Raw genomic sequence first — 23,552 nt, 5'->3', positions numbered from 1 at the left:
TTTTCTAAAATCACAATGTACACATAGCCCCCTGCAGTTCACAGAATTGTGTGCCCCTACTCTTCAAAGATGCTTCTGCCGTAATCCCTAGAACATTTGACTATGTTCCTTTCCATGACAAAAGGGACTTTGTAGAAGAAATTACGGTTGTGGCCTTGAAATAAGGTTGCCCTGGCCCATTCTGACCACATGAGCCCTTCAACACAGAGAACCTTCTCAGGCTAGACTCAGAGATATCCAGTTAAAGACAGCCAGAGAAACGCCAAGATTGAGAAGAACTGAGCAAGCTGTTGCTGGCTCTGAAAAGTAGGGCTCAACCTGACAGACCAGACAGAGGCTCTAGGAGTTAAAGGGTGCCCCCAGCTCACAGCCAGCAGGGAAACAGGGACCTCAGAATGACAACTAAAACGTAGTGGATCCTGCTAACAACTTAAATCAGCTTGGAAGCTGATTCTTCCCAGAGTCTCCTGGCAAGTACCCAGCTGGTTAAGGTCTTAATGTAGACCTCGTGAAACCCGGAGCAGAGAAATCAGCTGAGTCAATCTGACTTCCCAGCCACAGAGCAGTGAGCGAATAAATTTACATTGTTTTCAACTTCTACATTTGTAGTCATCTGTTATTCAGAAATAGGAAATGAAAACACCCTTTCAAAATTGAGTGGGATATACAATTTAACCAAATCATACTTCCTAACCTACCTCATTAAGATATTGTTCATTGTGTATTCTGCTATGTAATAGTGTTGTGTCTGCTAGGGCATGCTTCTGCACACTTGCCCAGAAAACCTAAAGAAGCTGTGTTTGGTGTACCCAACCTATTCCTGTACCCTCCCTCGGTCTTCAAGGTTGATAACCTATTTGCCAGGTTAACAGTGCTAGGTCTGTAGGACTCACTGATACATGGTAGTCACATGACTATAAATGTGAACTTTTATGTTCCTGAAGTATTCTCCAAGTCGCTCTTGATTTTAGGGGTTATATCTCTGATTTTAGGGGTTATTTCCTAGATAATAGTCCTTTGTCAGTTATGCTATTTGCAAATATTTTCTGCTCAAACTATAGCTACCTTTCATCCTCCTTAAATGTTCTTTTATAGTAATTTCATTGAAGTCCAGTTCATCATTTTTTTTCTTTATGGGTAATATACTTGATGTCAAGTTTAAGAGCTTTTTGCTTAGCTCTAGATTCTATTTTTCTATACACACACATACATATATAGTTTATTAGATATGAGAAGAATTGACATCATTAATATATTTAGTTTTTCAATCAATAAACATGGTATGTTTCTCCATTCATATATATCTTCTTTGATTTTCTTTATCAGTACTTTGCAGTTTCCTTCATTTATTGAGAAATTTGAATCACATTGTACTTTTAATTTTGGCGTGCACAAATTCATTATTAGATATAAAAACACAGTTGATATTTATATGCTTATATTGTATCCTATGAGCTTGCTAAGTCACTTAGACTCTAGCAATTTTTCTTTTTTTTTTTTGGTGAGGGATGATTACTTGCTATTTTCTATGTATCTGCAAATAGAGAAAGTTTAATTCCTTCCTTTCCTAGTAAAATGTTATTTATTTCTATTTTTTTGCCTTATTCCACTGACTAGAACTTCCAACACTATTTTGAATAAGTGACAAGAGGTGACATCCTTGACTTTTTCCCCAGCATAGGGAAAAAGTGTTTAGTCTCACCATTAAGAATGATGATGGCTGTAGATTTTTAATGTTTTGGGTCAAGGTAAGGAAGTTCCTTTCTTTTTCTCTGAGAGGTTTGTTTGTTTGTTTGTTTGTTTGTTTTATTCATGAATGGCAGTTGAATTTTGGCAAATGCTTTTCTGCATCAGTTGATATGATCATGTGATTTCTTTTTCTTTAGTCTGTTAATATGGTAGATTACGTTGATTCATTTTCAAATATTAAATAAGTTGGAATCATAGAAATAAATTCCACTTGATTGTAGAGTATAATCCTTTCTTTATATTTCTCAAATACATTTGCCAACATTTTATTAGAGTTTTCAGTTTTCATATTCATATTTATATATTTATATTTTCATATATATCATTTTCTTTTAGCCCAGTCTTTTTCTGATTTTGACATAAAATAATAAAAGATTCACAAAATGAGTTGCGAAGTATAACTTCTTCCAATTTATGAATGAGATTGTTTAAAATTGGTGTTATTTCTACTTTAAATATTTGGTAGAACCGCAAGGGAATCTCCATCTGTGCCTAGAGATTTCATTACTTGCCTTATTTAATTACAAATATATTTTATAATAGTTACAGGGTTATTCCAACCTCTATTTTATGTCAGGTGAGTTGCAATTGCTTTCATCTTTTTAGGATTATATCCGTTTTGTCAAAGTTGTCAAATGTATGTCTATAAAATTGTTTGTAGTATGCAACAATATTGATATCTAAAAGTTCCATAGTAATACACTCTGTCTTATTTCCCATGTTTGTAATTTTGCTTTCTCTCTCTTTACATTTTTTTATAAGTCTTGCAAGAGATCTGTAAACACATTTGTCTTTACAAAGAATCAGTTATTTGTTCCCTTTATTCTTTTTATCTTCCTGTTACATGATTTATTGGTTTTTGCGCTTATCTTTATTATTTTCTTTCTTATTCTTGCTTTAGATTTACTTTCCTGTTCATTTTCTAAGTCATTTAGTGGGAATTTAAATTATTGATTTGATACTTTTACTCTTTTCTAAAATATGAATTTAGAGCTATTAATTTTCCTATCAGTAATACTTTAGATGTGCCAAACACATTTCAATGTGTGGCAGTTTCATTTTCACTCAATTTAACATGTTTTTCTTTTTAAATTTCCTTGAGCCTTCCTTTTTGACTCATGGATTAAGAAGTGTGTTGTTTAGTTTCCGAGTGTTTGGAGGTTTTCATGTTATCTTTTCCTTACTGATCTCTAGTTTGATTTCATTGTATTTGGAGAACACACTCTGCATGATTTGTTGTTGTTAAGTGTGTTGAGTCTTGTGTTATTGCGCAAGATATGGTCTATCTTGATTACTTTTAGCAGTTTGAAAGACTGTATGTTCAGCTATGTTTGGGTGAAGTATATTCTAAATCTTAATTAGATGGTGTTGATGAATTCTATTAATTTTTTCCCGATTTTATAGCTAATTGTTCTATCAATTGTTGAGATATAAATGTTGTGTTGTCCAACTATAAATGTGGATTTGTGTTTCTACTTTTAGTTCTATCAGTTTTTGCCTAACAGGTTTTCTTTGTTGTTTGGTTTGGTACATACATAGTTAGGATTACTATATTTTCTTTTTGTTTTAATCCTTTTTGTTATACAATGCCTATATTAGGGTTCTCCAGAGAAACAGAACCAATAGGATATGTACATACATAAAATAAATGTCTACCTTTTTTGTTTTATTCAGGCCTGTTATGGTTTGAGTGTCCCTGCAAAAACTCTTATTGAAATTGTATTTCCTAATGCAGCAATGTCAGGAGCTGGAACCTCTAAGAGGCGCGGCCTAATGGGAGGCATTCAAGATGCGACGACTGCACCCACGTGGCCAGATTGGTGCTGTTCTTGAGGTGGTGAGTTCTCGCTCTCTGAGACTGGATTATTTCTCACAGTAGTAGATTAGGTACCCCAAGAGCTGGTTGTTAGAAATCAAGGTTCTTCTTCAGGTTTGCCTCATTTGCCTGTGTCCATTTCCCCTTTGACCTGCCATGTAATGACACAGCACAAAAGCCCTTGCCTAGCTGGGCATGGTGATGAGCCCCCATAGTTCCATCTACTCAGGAGGCTAAGGAAGGAGGATCCCTTGAGCCCAGGAATTCAAGGCTGTGGTGAGCTATGATTGCACCACTGCACTCCAGCCTGGGTGACAGAGCAAGACCCATTTCTAAAAATAAATAAATAAATAAATAAAAATAAAACAAAAAACAAAGGTCCTTCCCAGGTGACAGTGCCATGTCCTTGAGCTTCCCAGTCTGCAGAACTATTTAGACCTCTTTTCTTTATGAATTACCCAGTCTCAGGTATTGTGTTATCACAACACAAAATGGACTAAGACAAGGCCCTCAAGGGACTGGTTGCTGCTCACCCATATTGGTGAGGGCAGTCTGCTTTAATCAGTGTATTATTTAAATGCTAACTTCTTCCAGGAACACCCTCACAGATACATCCAGAAATAATGCTTAGCCAAATATTTGGGAATCTTGTGACCCAGTCAAGTTGACACGTGAAATTAACCATCCCAATGCCCCTTCCTTTCTCTATTAAATATTTTTGCGATGAGGTTTCCTTTCTCTACCATTAAAGTAGCCACTCTTATTTTTCTTTGATTAAAATTATCATGATGTATCTTTTTATACCTTGTTTCTTTGAATCTGCCTATAGCGTTATATTCGAAGTGAGTTTGTCACGCACAGCATAGAGAAGATGTATATAGTAACTCACTCTGCCAACAACTGACATTTAATAGAAATGTAATTACGATTTATTAAAACTTAAGTCTGCTATTCTGCTATTTTACTATGTTTCTCATTTGTTTCTTTGCTTCATTTCTATGATTTCTTTTAACTGCCTGTCTGTGGGGTACTGGAACACTATTTAAAATTTCATTTTTTAAAACCTAATATATGTTTGATTGTAATTCTTTGTATGGCTTGTTTTGCTATTTGCTCTAGATGTTACATTATGTATAAGTAACTTATTTCAGTCCACTCATGTTCATTTCAACAGTTTGAGAGAAGTGTGGAAACTTTACCTTCTTTTAAATGTACTCTCCTTTATTTATAGTCTAATTACTTAACAGTTTTCCTCTACATACCTTTCAAAACCCATCAGACAGTTTCATATTTTTTTGCTTCAGTAGTTAAATTTAAAAATGAAAGAGGAGAACAAAAACATAATATATAAGCTCATATTTTTGCTTAGTGTGTTCTTTCTTCCTGAAGATTTAAAAATCTTTTTGTAAATTGTTTTCTTTCAGTTTATGAATGTCCTTTTGTCATTTTTTTAGGGTATGCCTACTAGTGACAAATTCTCTTATGTGTCCTCATTTGAGAATGTCTTTAGTAACTCTTTATGGTTAGTGAGTATCTTCACTGACTTTAGAATTCTGGATTTATGTTTATTTTCTTTCAGTACTTAAAAAGTATTGTGTTACTTCCTTCTGGTATGTATGGTTTCTGATAAAAAAAAAAAACTTCACTGTCGTTTAAATTGATTTTTTCCCAGTAAGTAAGCTGTTGTTCTTCTCTGGTGGCTCTCAAGATTTTACCTTTAGTTTTTAGAATTTTAGTTATAAGGTATTGTGGTATCAATTTCTTTGGGTGTATCCTGCCCGGGATTCCTTAGCTTCTTCAATCTCTGGGTATATGTCTATTGCTAAATGTTGGAAGTTTTCAGTCATTATTTATTCAAGTACTTCTCAGCTCTACCCTCTGTCTTCTCCTAGAATTACAATGACATATATATTAGATCTTTTTTTGTCCAGGGAGTTTATCGTTCCACTCACTGATGTTCGGTTTTTATTTTTTCAGCCTCTATTTCTGTCTGTTCTTTATAGTAGGCAATTTCTATCATTCTAACTTTCATTTCATTGATTTTTTTTTCTTTTCTTCCTGGATTCTGCTGCTGAGTCCATCCACTTCAACTTTTAGTTTAGTTATTATATTTTTCAGTTTTAAATTTTTCATTGGATTCTTCTTCATATCTTTTATTTCTTTGCTGAGACTTTCTTTGGCTATGTTTTCTAACATTTTCAGCTTTTTTCTAAGGTGCTCATAATTGTTCATAGGAGCATTTTTATCATAGCTGTTTTAACATCCTTGTCATATAATTCTGGTATCTCTGTCATTTCAGTGTTGGCATTACTGATTGCTTTTTAATTCAGTTTGAGATCTTCTTTGTTTTTAATATGACACAGGATGTTTTTATTAAAACATGAACATTTTCATTTCATGTTAGGGGACTCTGTTTCCTATTTAAAATGTCTATTTTTACTGTCTCTCTTTAACATTGCACCGTCAATGGATTGGGATAAGGGGTGTGGCATTGCCTTATTTATTTCTCTCACGTCAAAGTAGAAATCCAGGTTTCCCATTCAGACTCAGTTAACACCCAAGGTTGATTCCTTTTTAGGGCTATACAAAGGGAGGCATTCCATCCCACATGTGATCTCCGTTTACACCAAGCTGGAAGTGGCTTTGTCCTAGGACAATGATGACAGTCCTTACTTCCCACTAGGCCACCTTGGACAACACCAGTGGAAAGGCAAAGGCCTCAGTGTTGCTCCGTGGGATTAGAAGCTCAGGATTCCCAGGTGATCTCCACTGACACTGTGAGGGAAGGCCTCTTCTCTGCCTCCTTCATGGTCTTCCCATGTTTGGTTTCCATGTAATGTGCTGGCTTTTCAGTTGCATTTCGTGTAAGTAATAAGAAAAAGCATGTCTTCTCCATTTTCCTGGAAGGGAAATGTACCAGTGATATGCATCCCTGATATATTTTTATGTCAACAGACACACACACATACACGCACATATATATATATAGACATTTTTAGTTCAGTGATATTTTTCAGTTTTAAATTTTTCATTGGATTCTTCTCTATATCTTTTATTTCTTTGCTGAGACTTTCTTTGATGATGATGACGATAATGATGATGCTTTCTAGCTTTTTTAGTTTATTGAGTTCACTGATTTTGATTAAAGTGCAGCACTGTACTGAATATCTTTGTGTGTATGTCTGCTGGTGTGTGAAATGTTTTTATTGCATTGAAACCCAAAGATATTTATTATTATTGACACAACTTAAAAAAAAAACTTTATGAATATCTTTTTGTAATTTGAGTTTTCTACTTTTACTTCACATTACGCTTTAAAAAAATAATTTTAAAAAACAATAAGGAGTCTCATCTGTTCAAAGGTAACTGAATAATTTGATAAGCCTACTGGCAAGCCATCTACTTATCTATATTTATATGAGAAAGTATGTATTCATATTTCCTTTTTAAGCTCTTTATTATTAGAAAATCATTGGTTTCTCTCCTTTCTTTTCTTTTTTTTTTCTTTTGAGATAGAGTTTCACTCTTGTCACCCAGGCTGGAGTGCAATGGCGTGATCTCGGCTCATTGCAACCTTGGCCTCCAGGATTCAGGTGATTCTCCTGTCTCAGCCTCCTGAGTAGCTGGGAATACAGGCATCTGCAACCCTGCCTGGCTAATTTTTGTATTTTTAGTAGAGGTGCAGTTTCACCATGGTGGCCAGGCTGGTCTCAAACTCCTGACCTCAGGTGGTCTGCCCTTCTCGGCCTCCCAAAGTGTTGGGATTACAGGCGTGAGCCACTGCATCCAGCCTGGTTTTTCTTGAAGAGTTACTGTTTTATGTATTTTCTATTTAAAAAGATAATTTCTAAATGTATTTAGATATTTATATAAGATATATTTTATTCCACATTTCAATGGGAAAACCAGTAATAAAATATCTTTTAGTTATTTCCCCAAGAGAGATGAATGGTCATTCCCAGGTCAATGTACTTAAAAGTGGGTCCTGTCACTGACCCCAGGACATACAATGTTTGGGACTTGGAAGACTAAGGTGGTTGTATTAGGCTGCAGAGGCCTGGGTATTCTTGAGAAACACAAGGAGACTTGCCAGTGATATTCTAATAAATACTGTTTGGTTTCCTTTCTCCTTTTTATTTTTTCTCTTTGTCCTCACTGATCTTCCATTTGTACTTGTGATTGCCTGTTAAATAAAGCTTAATGCATCTTAATAGGTTAGAGGGAAGAAGAAGGAAAGTATAGACATGGAAACAAATAAAAATTAGAGCTAATGCTAGAAAGCAAAATATTATAAAATAACCTTATATAAAATATACTTTCTTATTTCATGTCAATTCCATTTTCACCTTTTAACTCTACCTAATTTGCAGTTTGACTTTTCTCTCTTCTTCCTACTTTCTTTTTACAGTTGAAGACTCTAACAACTAACCAATTTTTGGTATTATTTGCAATTGTGAGAAGATCCCAGATTTGAGGATGATATCTTTCAAATTAGTCATGATAACCCAAATACCTGTCTACCCAGGTGTCTCGTTCCCACATTGGAATTAGTCAGTGCCCCTCGGTTCTTCAACTCTTCATTCACTAACACCAACCTCTCTTATAGGCTCTGCTCTAGATGGCATCAGGTACCAGGGAATGTAATCAAAGTGACAGGATGTCAGAATACTAGCGACCCCAAACAATGTACATAGTAGTAGACAGCACATTGGTAGATGCTGTATTTTTTTAAGCCCTGAAGAGTATCTTATTTTATTATCAGATAGAAGAGGGGATGCAGCATACATACTTCAGACTTTGAATATCTCATTTTAATGGCAAAGGCAGTCAATAATCTACCTGGACCCAAGAAGCATGCAAGCTTGCAGGCTCAACGCATACTGTCATCTCAAAATGTCAAGACCTTTACGCGGTAAGCTTACTGTATATCTGTCACTCAAACTTCAAAATGTCTTCCCAGGTCTCCCAAAGCATCCCAAAATACAGCCAGTTGAAACTCATTTAGTTACAATTTGTTTCACTCACCTGTAACACTTTCCATCATAATAAAAGTGCCTTTGATTTTTTTTTTTTTTTTTTTTTTTTGAAGAGACGTGGTTTCACCATGTTGACCAGGCTGATCTTGAACTCCTGACCTCAGGTGATCGACCTCAGCCTCCCAAAGTGCTGGGATTACAGGCGTGAGCCATTGCACCCAACCTGTCTTTGATTTCTTATAGTTTTTCTATTTTGCAATATATTTGTGGTCACAGCAATGTAAATATCCTGTAACCTCAGAATTATCTTGCCAACCTGGGCAGTTTTTACACAAATACCAATATCCTCCACATACCTATGACCAAAGGATCTGCACAGATCTTCTTAGTAAATATGTTCTAATTATATGTTAATATATTATGCTTTATACGCATTTGTGTATATTTGATTTTGGATTGTTGGCCTGTGTTCTGCTTCCCAGAAGCAGATGCAGAGATGTAGTGTGGAGTGTGTAGTAGACAGGATAATGGTCCTCCACAGACATCTACGTCCTCATTCCAGAAACCTGTGAATATACCTAGCATGGCAACACACCATGTAGATATAAATAAGTTAAGAATGTTGCTATGGGAAGAATATTCTGGATTATCCAGGTGGGCCCAATGTAACCACAAACATCCTCATAAGAAAGAGGCAGAAAGATCAAAGTGAGAGGAATATTGATGATAGTAGCCGACATTGGAGGGGCCATAAGTCATGAAAGGCAGGTCGCCTTTAGAAGATGGACAAGGCAAGGAACCTGATTCTCCCTCACAGCCCTCAGAAGGCCTCTGTCCCTGCCAACAACTTGCCTTGGGACCTCCTGACCTCTACAACCAAAGGATAATAAATTTGTGTCATTTTACATCACTAAACTTCTGATAATGTGTTACAGCACTGTTACAATAGGTAGCTAGACAGACATGAACAGAGCAGGAGAGGGCTCCCCCTCTGACTGCCCCCCATACCAGGAATGTCAGACAACTATCAGGTGATGGTCAGGCAGTTTTTAACTCTCTCTCTAAGTCACAGCCAGTGCCAGGGAAAGGTAATCTCCTAATAAACAGAAACACCTGAAGCTGGTGATCAGCAGCCTCTTGACAAGATCTCAGGACCTGGGCGAGTGGACTCATACATGTGCACTAAGACACAAAATGGCAGAGTTTAACTGGTATAGGGCCTCCTAGGGCCATTCGGCTGGTAAGGGAAGAGCTCCTCAAGTGAGCATGCGCATAACTCCAATAAACACGCTGTGCATGCTCCCCTCCCAAGTGCCTGCAGGCACCTGTGCATGCAGACAGCCCACTGCAAAGGAAGAATCAGGGAAGAAAGAAACCCAAGAACCTGGAGTATGCCAACATTTTTATACTCAGGTTACTCAGGTTTATCCCTGAGTAAAAAGGTTAAACCCCACACTTGATGTCAAGTCACCCACTCGGCCCTGTTCCAAATATACTTTACTTTCTTTTCATTCCTGCCCTAAAGCTTTTTAATAACTGTTCCTTCCTGCTCCAAAACTTGCCTCAGTCTCTTCTTCTGCCTCATGCCCTTCAGTTAGATTCTTTCTTCTGAGGAGGCAAGAGTTGAGGTTGCTGCAGATCTGTACAAATTCGTCACCAGTAACAGCAAAAACAAAGCAATACAGGCTGCAAAAGTTGATTAGCCATGAGCACATGTGAAGGGGAGGGATGAAGCAGGATTGTGCAAACACAAGCCTGGATTGGTACATTAGGTACCACAGAACCAGCGTCGCCAACCAGAGTGTCCCACATTACTCTGGTTGGGATATGACAGAAGTTTCCAACTTCATATCCCCACTGGGTTCAGCAACCAGATAAAGCCCGTCCTGAGGAGACTCAGCCTTGAGTGAGGTGGCCCTTGGAGACTGTAGCAGACCCTCTCATCTGGATGCTGTCTGCTCGCTGGGCTGGCTGGAGTGGGACAGGAAGCCCTTCCCTGGAAAGGAAGAAGTCTTGTAAATCTGTCTTCCTTAAGGAAGGCCTTCTTTGAAAAATCCGATGTCACATCACCATGTATAGTGCACTCCACACAGGTCTGGATTCTACACATATTCCTTTCTTTCCCATTGTGTAACAGCTGCCCTGCCTCCTCCTCGTGATGAGGGTACACGACCTCTGTGATGACAATGAGTCATCTTGTGCCTGCTGATGCCTGGACACAGGAGGCCAAAATGTCCAGGTGGCGACTACAATTTATAATTTAGTTCTGAAAGGTTTGAATGCATCGGCACTGTCTAGAGTGAGGGGAGAGGACACAGCTCACAGCTGACAGTGCACACATCTGAACAGGAAAGTTGTGTGTTCTATTTGCTGACCAGTTAAGCCCTCTCTCTCTTTTTCTCTCTCTCTCTGTTTTGTAAGAGACAAGGTAATTCTCTTTCACTCAGTATAGAGTGCAGTGGATTAATAGTAACTCACTGCTGCATCAAACCCCTGGGCTCAAGTATTCCTCCCACCTAAGCCTCCTGAGTACTGGGATTATGAGCATATGCCACCTTGCCAGGCTAATGTGTGTGTGTGTGTGTGTGTGTGTGTGTGTGTGTGCGTAGACAGCATCTCACTATATTGCCCAGGCTGATCTCAGACTCCTGGCCTCAAGCAATCTTCCTTCCTTGGCCTCCCAAAATGTTGGGATTTTAAGCAACTCAGCAATCATTCTCTTAAAAGAATCAGAATTTAAAGGAGGTATTCTTCTAGGGATGGGATACTTACCCCTACACGTCTGGGGCTGGGAGTGTAGGTGAATAAGTGATTGAGGGACTGGCATAGGCTGCATCACTTTTCATATTTTCTCAGCAGAGCAGGACAATGAAACTACCTTGATTTTACTCCTTGAATATCTGTGCCCTGCTCTTTTTTCATTTATCTCTAGTATGAAATACAAGTATTATTGTTTCAATGCACTGTGGGTGAGGTACAAGAGTGAAACTTGAAAGTTTGCTTGAGCCTATTTTTGCACAGTTGCCTCTTCAGGACCCCTCCCTGGGAGTATTGTCACCTACCCAATTTCAATCCCCGCACCTCTTCTCACCCTACAGAATCCAGGCTACGAAGGCTTAGGGATTTTCAAAGCATTCTTCATAACTTTTGCCACTTCTGGAATCCAAATTGCTGCATTTAGATTTTGTGGTTTTTCCAGAATTGATTTTGGATGAGAGAGTCAATTTGTCTACTCTATTCTGATGGCCATGCCCAGCATACGGACTCCCATTACACTTCGATACGAGTATGTAACTATTTTCTTAACTCTGATTCTGATAATATGAAGGCTGTCAGAGAATGTAGACTCTACAGATATCTCTTATTTGGAGTCATAAAGAAAGACACTGCATCACTTGCTCACCCTTCAAAAGTGACTGAAGATTGAAGGCAAAAGGATGAGAAAGAGCTGGCATTAATGATAGCCTTAGGGTGAGTTCTCATTTAAGAGATATTTGTAGAGTGCTTATTCAGTGTGGAGACGATGTGGCTTGATTCCAGGTAAAATATGCAACCTCTGCTTGCAAAGAAATAGAACCAAATCATCTGAGTGCACAGTTCATAATCTCAATTAAATTAATGGGTTGGTTTGTTTAGGTAGAGCAGAGCCAGTGGCGCAGTGTCTGTCTTTAATTATAAAGTTAATAAAGACAGATCGTGTTATCAATCGCTCCCATGGAACATAATCACGCTTTATAACATGAGAAAATTAGAAGTGACTACAATTAAAGGTAAACTTAAAGTAATAGAATTTCTGAGCTCAGTTAGAATCCTGTTAATCTTTTAACACCTTTAATGTCTGAACTTAAAATCTGATCTCTTCTCATGTTAAAATTCTTTCTGACGTCAAAGCTAGCATGGAACATTTGACTCAACTCCAGTAATTCTTGCTGGCTTCTTATTTATTTATTTGTTTGCTTGTTTATAAGTCTAAGATGGCTGGATTTCTATAAAGTTTTTTGTCTATTTAACAAAATGTTGTTAAAGTATTTATCCACTTATTAATCAGACCACATTTAATTTTTACCTTCCTACCAGAAGTTACATGCTATAATAAGAATTGTGTGGAAAAAGAGAAATAAGTTTGCAAAAACCTTATAATATGTTTTCACAGAATAGTACTATAAAAGTCATCCAGCCAAGTGCGGTGGCTTATGGTTGTAATCCCAGCACTTTGGGAGGCTGAGGTGGGTGGATCACAGTGGTCAGGAGTTTGAGACCAGCCTGGCAAACATGGCGAAACCCCATCTCTACTAAAAATACAAAAATTAGCCAGGTGTGGTGGTGTGCGCCTATAATCCCAACTATGCGGGATGCTGAGGTAGGAAAATCGCTTGAACCCAGGAGGCGGAGGTTGCAGTGAGCTGAGATCACACCACTGCACTACAGCCTGTGTGACAGAGTGAGACTCTCTTTCTCTCTCAAAAAAAAAAAAAAAAAAAAAAGTCATCCAAGATATACTTCCAATGTGTGTGCCTGTGTATTGTTTCGGGCTGAAACTTGAGTCTAATCTTCACCTTTAATATACATTTCAGTAGATTTGTTTTTGTTCTACCCTTGCTACATCTAATTCTTACTGAATATTTAATGTAGAGACTATGGTTACAAACATGCAAATATCTTTACCCCATTGTTACCTTTTATAATATTAAAAGAGTGGCATCATGGGCATAATCCAGAAACACTGCTACCTTGAATTACTAGATATAGCATGGGCAGTTTAATAAGGCATACCTAGATTCTAATTTCAGCTCTCACACTGACTGAACTAGACAAGTTGGTGTCCATGTGGTCATTCTCTGTTTCCTTATCTTGAACAAACGATAATGCTTAACAAGTATGATAATGTAGACTTATGTCATAATGAAGTACATGTACAGTAGAGTATCTTACAGAATTACCAATGGGTTGGTAAACAAATTATGAAATTTTCTTTCTTTTTCTTTGTAAAATATATGAAAGTGTGTGAGATTTTTAGGTTATTTAATCTATATTAATCATATATAATTACATAGCATATTTATACTGTATCAATCCATTCTTATACTGCTATGAAGAAATACCTGAGACTCGTTAATTTACCAAGAAAAGAGGCTTAAATGACTCACAGTTACACGTGGCTGGAGAAGTCTCAGGAAACTTACAATCACAGCAGAAGGCACCTTTTCATAGGGTGCCAGGAGAGAGAATGAGTGCGAGCAGGGGAAATGCCAGATGCTTATACAAACTTCAGATCTTGTGAGACTCACTCTCACAAGAACAGCATGGGGCAAACCACTCCCATGATTCAGTTGCCTCTATCTGATCCTGCCCTTGACACATGGAGATTATTATTACAATTCAAGGTGAGATGTAAGTGGGGACACAGAAATGAATCATCTCAGTAATTATATATAATATTTATACACACACACCCCGAATTTTTAAGACTCTTTTTAAAAGAATTTTCTGACAATTTTGAATTGCACACAATTAAAAATTTCTTTTAACTTATAATGTGTGACTTTTTCATATTCAGATACATCACAGTGCAAATAAAATTTATATTTTCTCCATAATTAGCTACTTAACCTTATCCAAATGTGTAATATATTTTTACTGATTCTGTGCCCATTTATCAGTCTTACCCTGTAACAATGCATTTATTATTCTTATTCAGTTACACATATGAATCCCTTAAAAACTCTGAGGTTTTAAATGATATTCTTCTTTTATTCATCTGTGTGTTCTGAAGAGAAGCTAAAAAGAAATAGCCATTTAGGGCTCAATCAACATCAGTAAGACTGAGCACATCTTAAGCTTCTTATGTCTTATATCAATTTGAAAATCTTCACTTAAAACTTTATTTTCCCACTATATTTAAATTTGTTTCACTGGCATCAGAATCCAAACACTTTTCCAATCTTGGAATCTCTCATAGCCCTCCATTACCATGTTCATCAATTAATTCTGCTATTTTGTCTTTAACATATTGTTACCATCCATGCTATCATCTCTTCAAAATTCTCATGACTTCAGTTCACCATGTGTTTATATTTCATCTGAATTATTTTACTCATTTCTCTCTGACATCCATGCTTCTAGCCCGTCTCTTCCAATTGCATACACCCTACCAATGCCCCTTGAAAAATAAATTACTTCTCATGGTAGATTACTTGCCAAGACATTTGCAACAGTTTCTCTTATCCCTGTATGCAGCCCTTTTATAATGGGATATTACCACTCTTTTGTTTAGTGCTCTATTTTCCCAATGCTTGAATCTGGGATCACAGTGTAACTTATTTTGATTAGAGGGAGGTAGCAGAAGTGATGTTTTGCAGTATCCAAGTTTAGAATTCTTGCACCTTCTGTTTTTGCTGTCTTGGAACACAATGCTACCCTATGAACAAGTTCAGACTAGCCTGCAGGAGCATAAAATCACAGGCAGCAGAGACGCACTGACCCAACCATGGCCTTCTAGACCAACCACCTTCCTTATAAGCCACCATTTCACTAAAGCTACAAAAATGATCACTCTTAAGACAACCAAAAGAACCACCCTGGACAAATTGAGCCCAAGACAAACTGCTCTCCAATACAGCCATGAGGAAATAAAATGGTTATTGCTTTAAACCATTAAGACATTAAGAACTGGTATGGTTTTTACTCAGAAACATAAGTGAAACAGAAATTGGTTCCAAGAAATGAGTGTTGTCTCAAGAAAAATCTAAAATTTGTGACATTGGCTTTGGGATTGGAGGCAAATAGATGCTGCTGGCCAAGCCTAGTTTGATATCCAGGTTGTCAATGAAGGCCAGCAAAGGAACTTGTTGAAGGCTGGAGAAATGACAATTTGTGTCAAGTATTACTGAACAGTTGGCAAAAGCATTGTCTGTGATAACTTAGCACATAGAACCCACTTAAGGAACTATATAGAGAGAATGTGGAATATGTCACTGGGTGCTTCTATTTACAATAAAGTACTATAAGTGAGTGACAAGCTTAAAAAAAAAAAAGAAAACTTTCAGTTTTTTAGTAGAATGGAAAATAAATATGGGGGATTTAATATTTGCTAGTTTGGAAAATAAAATTGTTCTTATTTCTAGACCCTTCAGACTGCAAGAAATTTTCATAGTCAGAGTCTTTTTTATAAAGACCAAAACCTGGGTATGACTATGAAAAGCTTTATCAAGACCTAAAAACCATTTAAGATGGTGCCAAGTGGACATTCCAGCCAGGTGAAAGGCTTCTGAGAATATGTAGGATGTTGTTTCACAATACCCAGACACACTACACAAGGTAGAGAGAGCCAGTCTCTAATAAAATAATTGTGGATCTGACTTTTGACTAATGGAGCAACTTATAACCTGATACACAAAATGCCCTGTATTAGTCTGTTCTCACGCTGCTAATAAAGACATATGCCAGACTTTGCAATTTATAAAGGAAAGAGGTTTAATTGACTCACAGATCCACATGGCTGGGGAGTCCTCACAATCATGGTGGAAGGCAAAGGAGGAGCAAAGTCACATCTTACATGGTGGCAGGAAAGAGAGCTTATGCAGGGGAACTCCCATTTATAAAACCATCCGATTTCGTGAGACTTATTTACCAACACAAGAATAGTATGGGGGAAACTGCCTCCGTGATTCAATTATCTCCACCTGGCCCTGCCCTTGACACATGGGGATTATTAAATTCAAGGTGAGATTTGGGTGGGGACGCAGCCAAACCATATCATGCCCTCAGTGATTACAAGGGAGTCTTCCAAACTGGACTCCAAGGGAACCAAGAAATATTAAAAGGAAAAGGTTTTGGGTGCTCAAGCTTCTGTGAGTTGGACACAGTTTAAGAAAGCTTTTTAGCTTTGAATAAACGAAACACAGTCCATTTCTTATAAATACGAAACAGTGTATCAGAGAATACAGCAAAGATCCAGATGATTTGCTAAGAACCATGGAAGATATGTAAGGAACCACATCTGAGGATAATGACTTGATTCTCATCCAGGAGAACCCCCTATCCCTGCAATATGACCTTGCAATGGATGCCTGTTTGGATTTCAGAACTGCCATGCACCAGCTCACTGTCCTTGGGGAGCGCACTGCTGCCTTGCAAGAATCTCGGTTGAATCTGCAGACAAATGAGAAGACAAGGAGCAGAACAAAACAGACCAGGTTCATTTCCTTGGATCAACCAATAGAGCCATGGAGAGTTATGTGAGTGACCCTAGGCAAAAATTAAAAAAAAGAAAAAACAAAACAAATACTGAGTCCATCATAGATTACTGTGCCATAGAATTACAAACAGACAAAATAATTCTTGTTTTAAGTCACTTACGTTTTAAAGTCTTTTGAATTTTTTTTATTTTGAGTTCTGGGACACGTGCAGAACAAGCAGGTTTGTTACATACATATACATGTGCCATGGTGGTTTGCTGCACCTATCAAACTGTCATCTAGGTTTTAAATCTCGCATGCATCAGATGTCTGTCCCAATGATCTCCCTCCCCTTGCCTCCCACCCCCCAATAGGCCCTGGTGTGTGATGTTCCCCTCCCTGTGTCCAGGTGTTCTCGTTGTTCCACTCCCTCTTAGGAGTGAGAACATGTGGTGTTTGGTTTTCTGTTCCTGTGTTAGTTTGCTGAGAATGATGGCTTCCAGCTTCATCTATGTCCCTGCAAAGGACATGAATTCATTCTTTTTATGGCTGCATAGTATTCCATGGTATATATGTGCCATATTTTCTTTATCCAGTCTATCATTGATGGGCATTTGGGTTGTTTCCAAGTCTTTGTTATTGTAAAGAGTAAACGTACATGTGCATGTGTCTTTATAGTAGAATTATTTACATTACCCTTGGGTATATACCCAGTAATGGGATTGCTGGGTCAAATGGTATTTCTGGTTCTAGATCCTTGAGGAATCGCCATACTGTCTTCCTCAATGATTGAACTAATTTGCACTTCCACCAATGGCATAAAAGCATTCCTGTTTTTCCACATTCTCACCAGTATCTGTTGTTTCCTGACTTTTTAATGATTACCATTCTAACTGGTGTGAGATGGTATCTCATTGTGTTTTTGATTTGCATTTCTCTAATGATCAGTGATGGTGAGCTTTTTTTCACATGTTTTTTAGCCACATATGTCTTCTTTTGAAAAGTGTCTGTTCATATCCTTTGCCCACTTTTTGATGGGATTGTTTTTTTTTTCTTGTAAATTTGTTTAATCCTTGTAGATTCTGGATATTAGCTCTTTGTCAGATGGATAGATTGCAAAAAATTTCTCCCATTCTGTAGGTTGCCTGTTCATTCTGATGATAGTTTCTTTTGCTGTGCAGAAGCTCTTTAGTTTAATTAGATCCCATTTGTCAATTTTGGCTTCTGTTGCAATTGCTTTTGGTGTTTTAGTCATGAAATCTTTGCCCATACCTATGTCCTGAATAGTATTGCCTAGATTTTATTCAGGGGTTTTTGTGGTTTTAGGTTTTTCATTTAAATCTTTAATCCATCTGAGTTAATTTTTGTATAAGGTGTAAGGAAGGGGTCCAGTTTCTATTTTTTGAATACGGCTAGCCAGTTTCCCAGCACCATTTATTGAATAGGGAATCCTTTTCCCATTGCTTGTTTTTTTCAAGTTAGTTGAACATCGCATGGTTGTAGATGTGTGGTGGTTTTTTTTTTTTTTTTTTTTTTTTTTTTTTTTTTTTTTTTTTTTTTTTGAGGTCTCTGTTCTGTTCTATTGGTTTATATATCTGCTTTGGTACCAGTACCATGCTGTGTTGGTAACTGTAGCCCTGTAATATAGTATTGGTCACTGCCAGAATTAATATTTCCTATATTTTCCTGTCCAATTATCAAAATATACCAGTTGGCTTTTCTTCAGAATAGAGCTAAATGTCCCATTACCCACAAGACCACTCTGACATTGGACATTTTCACTCATTCAGTGAAATACACCCCAACATGTATATTGTCATTATTGTCTGCCTGATAAAAGATATAATTTTGTTATGTGAATATTCAATTGGTTCAATTCATAACCTTTGAATTAGTGGCAATAAAATATCTATAATTTAACATGAGTATAAAAGAACTCTTTTGAGTTAAACCTACTACATTCTTCCTGTAACACAACTATATTTTCTTCAATTATATTTTTACCACATGCTGAGTAAAATTCCTATTCTATTTCCATCATGTCATTAGATCTACTTTCCATTTAACTTTGATAATAACAAAAGAGTCATGTTCCTAGATTTCAAATTCTCAGTCTTTCTATAGTACACATATTGAGAGGATTTTTGTAAGTCATCAGTTCTCTTAACTGTCTTTATGTTGATGACATCTAAGCACTGCAAAGATAGTGAGGGAAGCACTAGTAGTAGAACCTCTACCTTTTAAAATTACTGTCTACTGCAGTTCATTGATGTCCTTTTAGAAAGCCTCCTTAATCAAAACAGTAAGTAACTTGCAGGCTGGTAAAAGCCACTTTCAACCAGCTAAATCATGACAATAAAAATAAATTCTCACATGGTTGGTGAAGTATACTGTTTATAGTAAGACAGATGCTTTCTCCAGCTTATTTGAAAAAAGAGCAGCATTTTTTGTTTGTTTCTATTGATGAGTGTATCCAACCGTAAAAGATGCATTTTCTTGGATTTACCATTTCCTTCTGATGATCATCACCAACACAGTGAACTGGGAAATGCAATTTCTAATTTGAATATTTTTGAGAGCAAATTAAAAACAAAGTTTGATCTTTTTTAGGGCATTAAGATAAAATGAAAACTACAGCTTATAAAAATACTTCATTAAGCAAAAAGATAGAAAATATAATCTACAAATAGTCACTGAAATTAGAAGCTTATCAGTAATCAGACTATATTACACAAGAGTAAATGAAGTAACTCTGCAGATTTTCAATCTGAGAATACCTAGCTGGAAGATAGCGTTTTAAACTGAGGCTGTTAACAACAGACTTTAAAGTGTAGCTACTACAAAGAGGTATTTTTGTGATTATCCCTTTGAAGTTGTGATCCAGCTATCAAACATTTTGAAGAGTATTGTTCATCTGTAAAATAGAATCATCTAAGGCAAAAACAGCAGGAAATTCAAACATCAATTCTAATTTTTTTTTTTCTGCTCAAACTTTAGACTATAGAAATGACAATTTTGTTGTCTGAATTCTTCCGTCTCACCAATTCTCAGAAAAATATTATGCTCCAAGTAGAAATCAGCAGGTATAATCATAAAGGGAAAAATGTGTCAATATTTTCTTATAACGCTCAACTAAGACTTTTAACAGCAAAATTGTATTATTCATAGCAATGAATGGCGATTTGGGGAAAGATTACACAGAAAATCTGAACATAAGCTGAAAGCCACCTGTATCCATTCAAAATACTTTGGGTAATTATATGTATAAATTGTACACTAGCATTAATGTAATTTGCACCTTGCCTATGAGGGCAGATAGTGTTTAATAATTGAAATGCAAATAATGACTTCGTCACAAAGTGGAATTATGTAATATCTTTAATTTATAGAGATGTGTGCGTGTTTGATAAGCAGTACACCTTTTCTTAGGAAAACCAAGTTCGTACTTAGAAAATCGGTGAGTCTGTTTCTATAAAATGCATTGGTACTTCATGTGGACTGCAGGAGAATATAGAGAATTAATACTCACTACTATTATGTACCACTTTTTTTTTTTTAAGCAAATAAAGGCTTGTTTTATTTTAATGGCTGATCTGTGTAATCACGGAGGCCAGTGTGTACAGACTAAAGGGGAGCTTTTATTTATTGATCTCTTCCTCCTTGGACAAAGTCTTGATGATCTCCTTCTTCTCGGCCTGGAGGCGCTCTTCAGGGCAATTGCGTGCTTCTTGGTCATAGACCGGCTGGCCTCAGCCGGGTCAGCCAGGAGCTTCTTGTGGGCCTGGTCTGCCTTAGCTTGTGGCTGTGTTCCCTGAGAATCCACTTGTTTTTGAACACATTCCCCTTCACCTTCAGGTACAGGCTGTGATACATGTGGCAATCAGTCTTCTTAGATTCACAGTATCTTCTGAGCAGCAGGTGCAGAATCCTCATTCTCCTCATCCACGTGATCTTCTCTGGCATTCGGGCATTGCCTGTACCCTTTCGCTTACCTATGCCCACGTTGCCTGCCCTCACGGCCGGCCAAGGTGTTTCTCTGGCATTGAGCCTGGGAATGGACAGGCACAGGCTTAAGCTTGATCAGACCGTCTCTGATCAGCTTCCAGATCTGCTGAAGGGAGTTGGCAATGGCGATTTCGTTGGTCTCACTGGGGTCCAACCAGACCTTCTTGCCACAGCGGAGGACGCTAGAGGCGAGTCTCTTCTGAAGCCTGAGCATACTGATGGCCGCCGGTCGCAGCAGCAAAAGGGACATCCCACTTTCTAGCGATTTTAGTATCTCTGGCAACCAGAAATACTGTTTCTTAGACAGCTCTGAATACTTAACATTCGTGGATATAAAATAATTTTTATTTATTTTCAAATGCCCTAATGTCTTACATGCATGGTCAGTCAAAATGAAGAAAACCGGTTTGAATAACTCAACTGGAGTTAAGAAGACATAACCAACAATCAAAGATTTTCTAGAAATAATAAAGCAGTAATTACAATATATGAGTGTAGGGGCAGCAAGACTCCACCTCTATCCTCTCGAGGTCTCGGCTGGGTCTGATAATTAAATTGACGTAAAACAGATTCACAGGAGAAAAGCATAGAAATTGATTTCATAGAAGTTTCATGTGGCATCAGCACCCTTATAAAGAAATGAAAACCCCACAGAGGCCGTTAGAGTCAGTTACCCGTATAGTGAATTAAACAAAGAATGGTAAACTGAGAATTTGATAAGACACAGGGGCTTAGGACAGGCTCTTTACTTGGACAGACAAGGGTTAGTTTAACAAGATTCCTTGTTGTACAGAATTCTCTTGGCCTCACCTTTCCATCCTTGATGATAAGACCATTGCCTTTTTTCTAGTATAGGAAGGATACATTCTACGTAAGAACTTCATCTCTAACTTTTAAGACACAGAGCAAAGGTCAGAGTGATCCTCTTGTACCTGTTGTTTTTCAAATTCCTTTAATTTAAATAACCAGTAACCAAGGTGGCATACTTTTTATTAAATTTTTCAGTTTATAATTGACATAATGATTGTACATATTTATATGGTACACTGTAGCGTTTCTTCTTTTCAGAAATATATATTGTATAATTCAAAGATATTAACTTTTATTTATTAATTTAGATTCAAGGGTAATACGTGCATGTTTGTTACAAGGGTCTATTGTATAATGACGGGGATTGGGCTACCAGTGTATCCGTCACTGGAATATTGAACATTTTACTGAATAAGTAATTTTTCAGCCTTCGCTGTCTCCTCTACTCCCCATTTTTGGAGTTCCCAATGTCTATTATCTCCATCTTAATGTCCCTATGGACCCATGTTTAGCTCCTACTTAAAGTGACAACATGCCATATAAGATTTTCTGCTTTTGAGTTAGTTCACCTAATATACTGTCCACCAGTTCCATCCATGGTGCTGCAAAATACATTATTTCATTCTTTTTGATGGCTGTACTGTCATAATGTAATGTTTTAATGCATGTATACATGGTATAATGATCAACTTTGGGTAATTATTGTATTCATCACTTTCAACATTTGTAATTTCTTTGTGGTGACAACATGCAAAAACTTCTAGCTATCTTAAAATCTATAATACATACTTATTTGCTATAGCAGGTGGCATATTTTTACCTCCTTCATTGAGCAAAATGCAATATTCTGTTTTCCAGGATTTTCTACCAGTAATGTTGAAATACTAATATTCAGGAATGTGTTGTTAAAAAGTGAGGTATAAGTATCATTTCATCCACATTCCATAATCAAAAGCTCCACCTGAGAAAGATCCATGGTCCAAATGTTTCTTCATCTACTGGAGTCTTTCTAGGGATGATTACTAGAGGATGAGATTTTTGTCAAGATAAATCATCTTAGAGGAAAATGAGTCAAGCTCTAAGATAATGGTTCTGGCCCTGGAAGAATCAGAGAGGCTTGTGAAGGAATCTAGCCTAGAGGAAGAATTTAACTGAGTTGGAATGATAGTATGGGAGTTAGAGTTACAAGACTCTCCTCTAATTCTCCCCACTTTGTTTCCCTTATCACACTCTGAAACCTCATATTATTTTCCATTTCTCTTCTCCCTGCAGTCATTCTAAATCCTCTAGAAGTAATAACAGGGGCCAAACTAGATCTGGAGATACAAGTTATTAATAAATATGGAAGCAGTGTTTAACTTCACTAGCAACCTTAAAATCTTCAGATAATTTAAAAAGTGGGATTAAAATATATTCCAAAAAAATCAATTTTGTTTCCCTCTAATTTTAAAGGCAGTATAAAGCTCACTATTTAGGTCTAAAATATAGATGATTCAGATTTCAAGTATATTAGTAGAAAAACTTTATTACACCAACAACATACTTGCATTTTACTGTTATGAAAGGCATCATATACCAGAATAGCCACAACCATGTTATAAAAACTCCACTGAACTAAAACTAGTCAGCAATATAGTTGAACACATTTTGTAAGATTAGACAAACTTGTTTGTATACACAACTAATTCACAAAATTGTTTTCAGTATCAAGGAATAATAAGCAATGGCTTTGGGTTGTGTTATGTTAATCAAGAGTAAAAATTTTGAAAGTCTAAATGAGAAAAGAATCTCCGAGGTATCCAGTGCTCTAAAATGATTCAGTTCAGGAGTTCAAAAGGAGCAAGTAACTCAGCTCATCTTGCACTCTGTTTGCTCTTGTAATAGAAAGTAGATCACAAAAGGTTAGGTAACTTTTGTAAAATTTTCTCAGTATTCTGTGGACATAGAAGGAACAGAATTACTGTACAGTAATTGATGTGAAAATAAATAGAAGATGCCTTTATGTTTTAATGTTATGAC

At 36.9% G+C, this 23,552-nt stretch overlaps 1 pseudogene; it reads right to left on the bottom strand.

Moving 5' to 3' along the window:
* Positions 1–18,290: 18,290 nt before the first annotated feature.
* On the bottom strand, positions 18,291–21,772 carry LOC110743362 (annotated as a pseudogene).
* Positions 21,773–23,552: the final 1,780 nt, after the last annotated feature.

The sequence above is a fragment of the Papio anubis genome, chromosome 3, assembly GCF_008728515.1.
Source record: "Papio anubis isolate 15944 chromosome 3, Panubis1.0, whole genome shotgun sequence".
Taxonomy (NCBI): Eukaryota; Metazoa; Chordata; class Mammalia; order Primates; family Cercopithecidae; genus Papio; species Papio anubis.
This window is presented reverse-complemented; position numbering and strand designations above follow the sequence as displayed.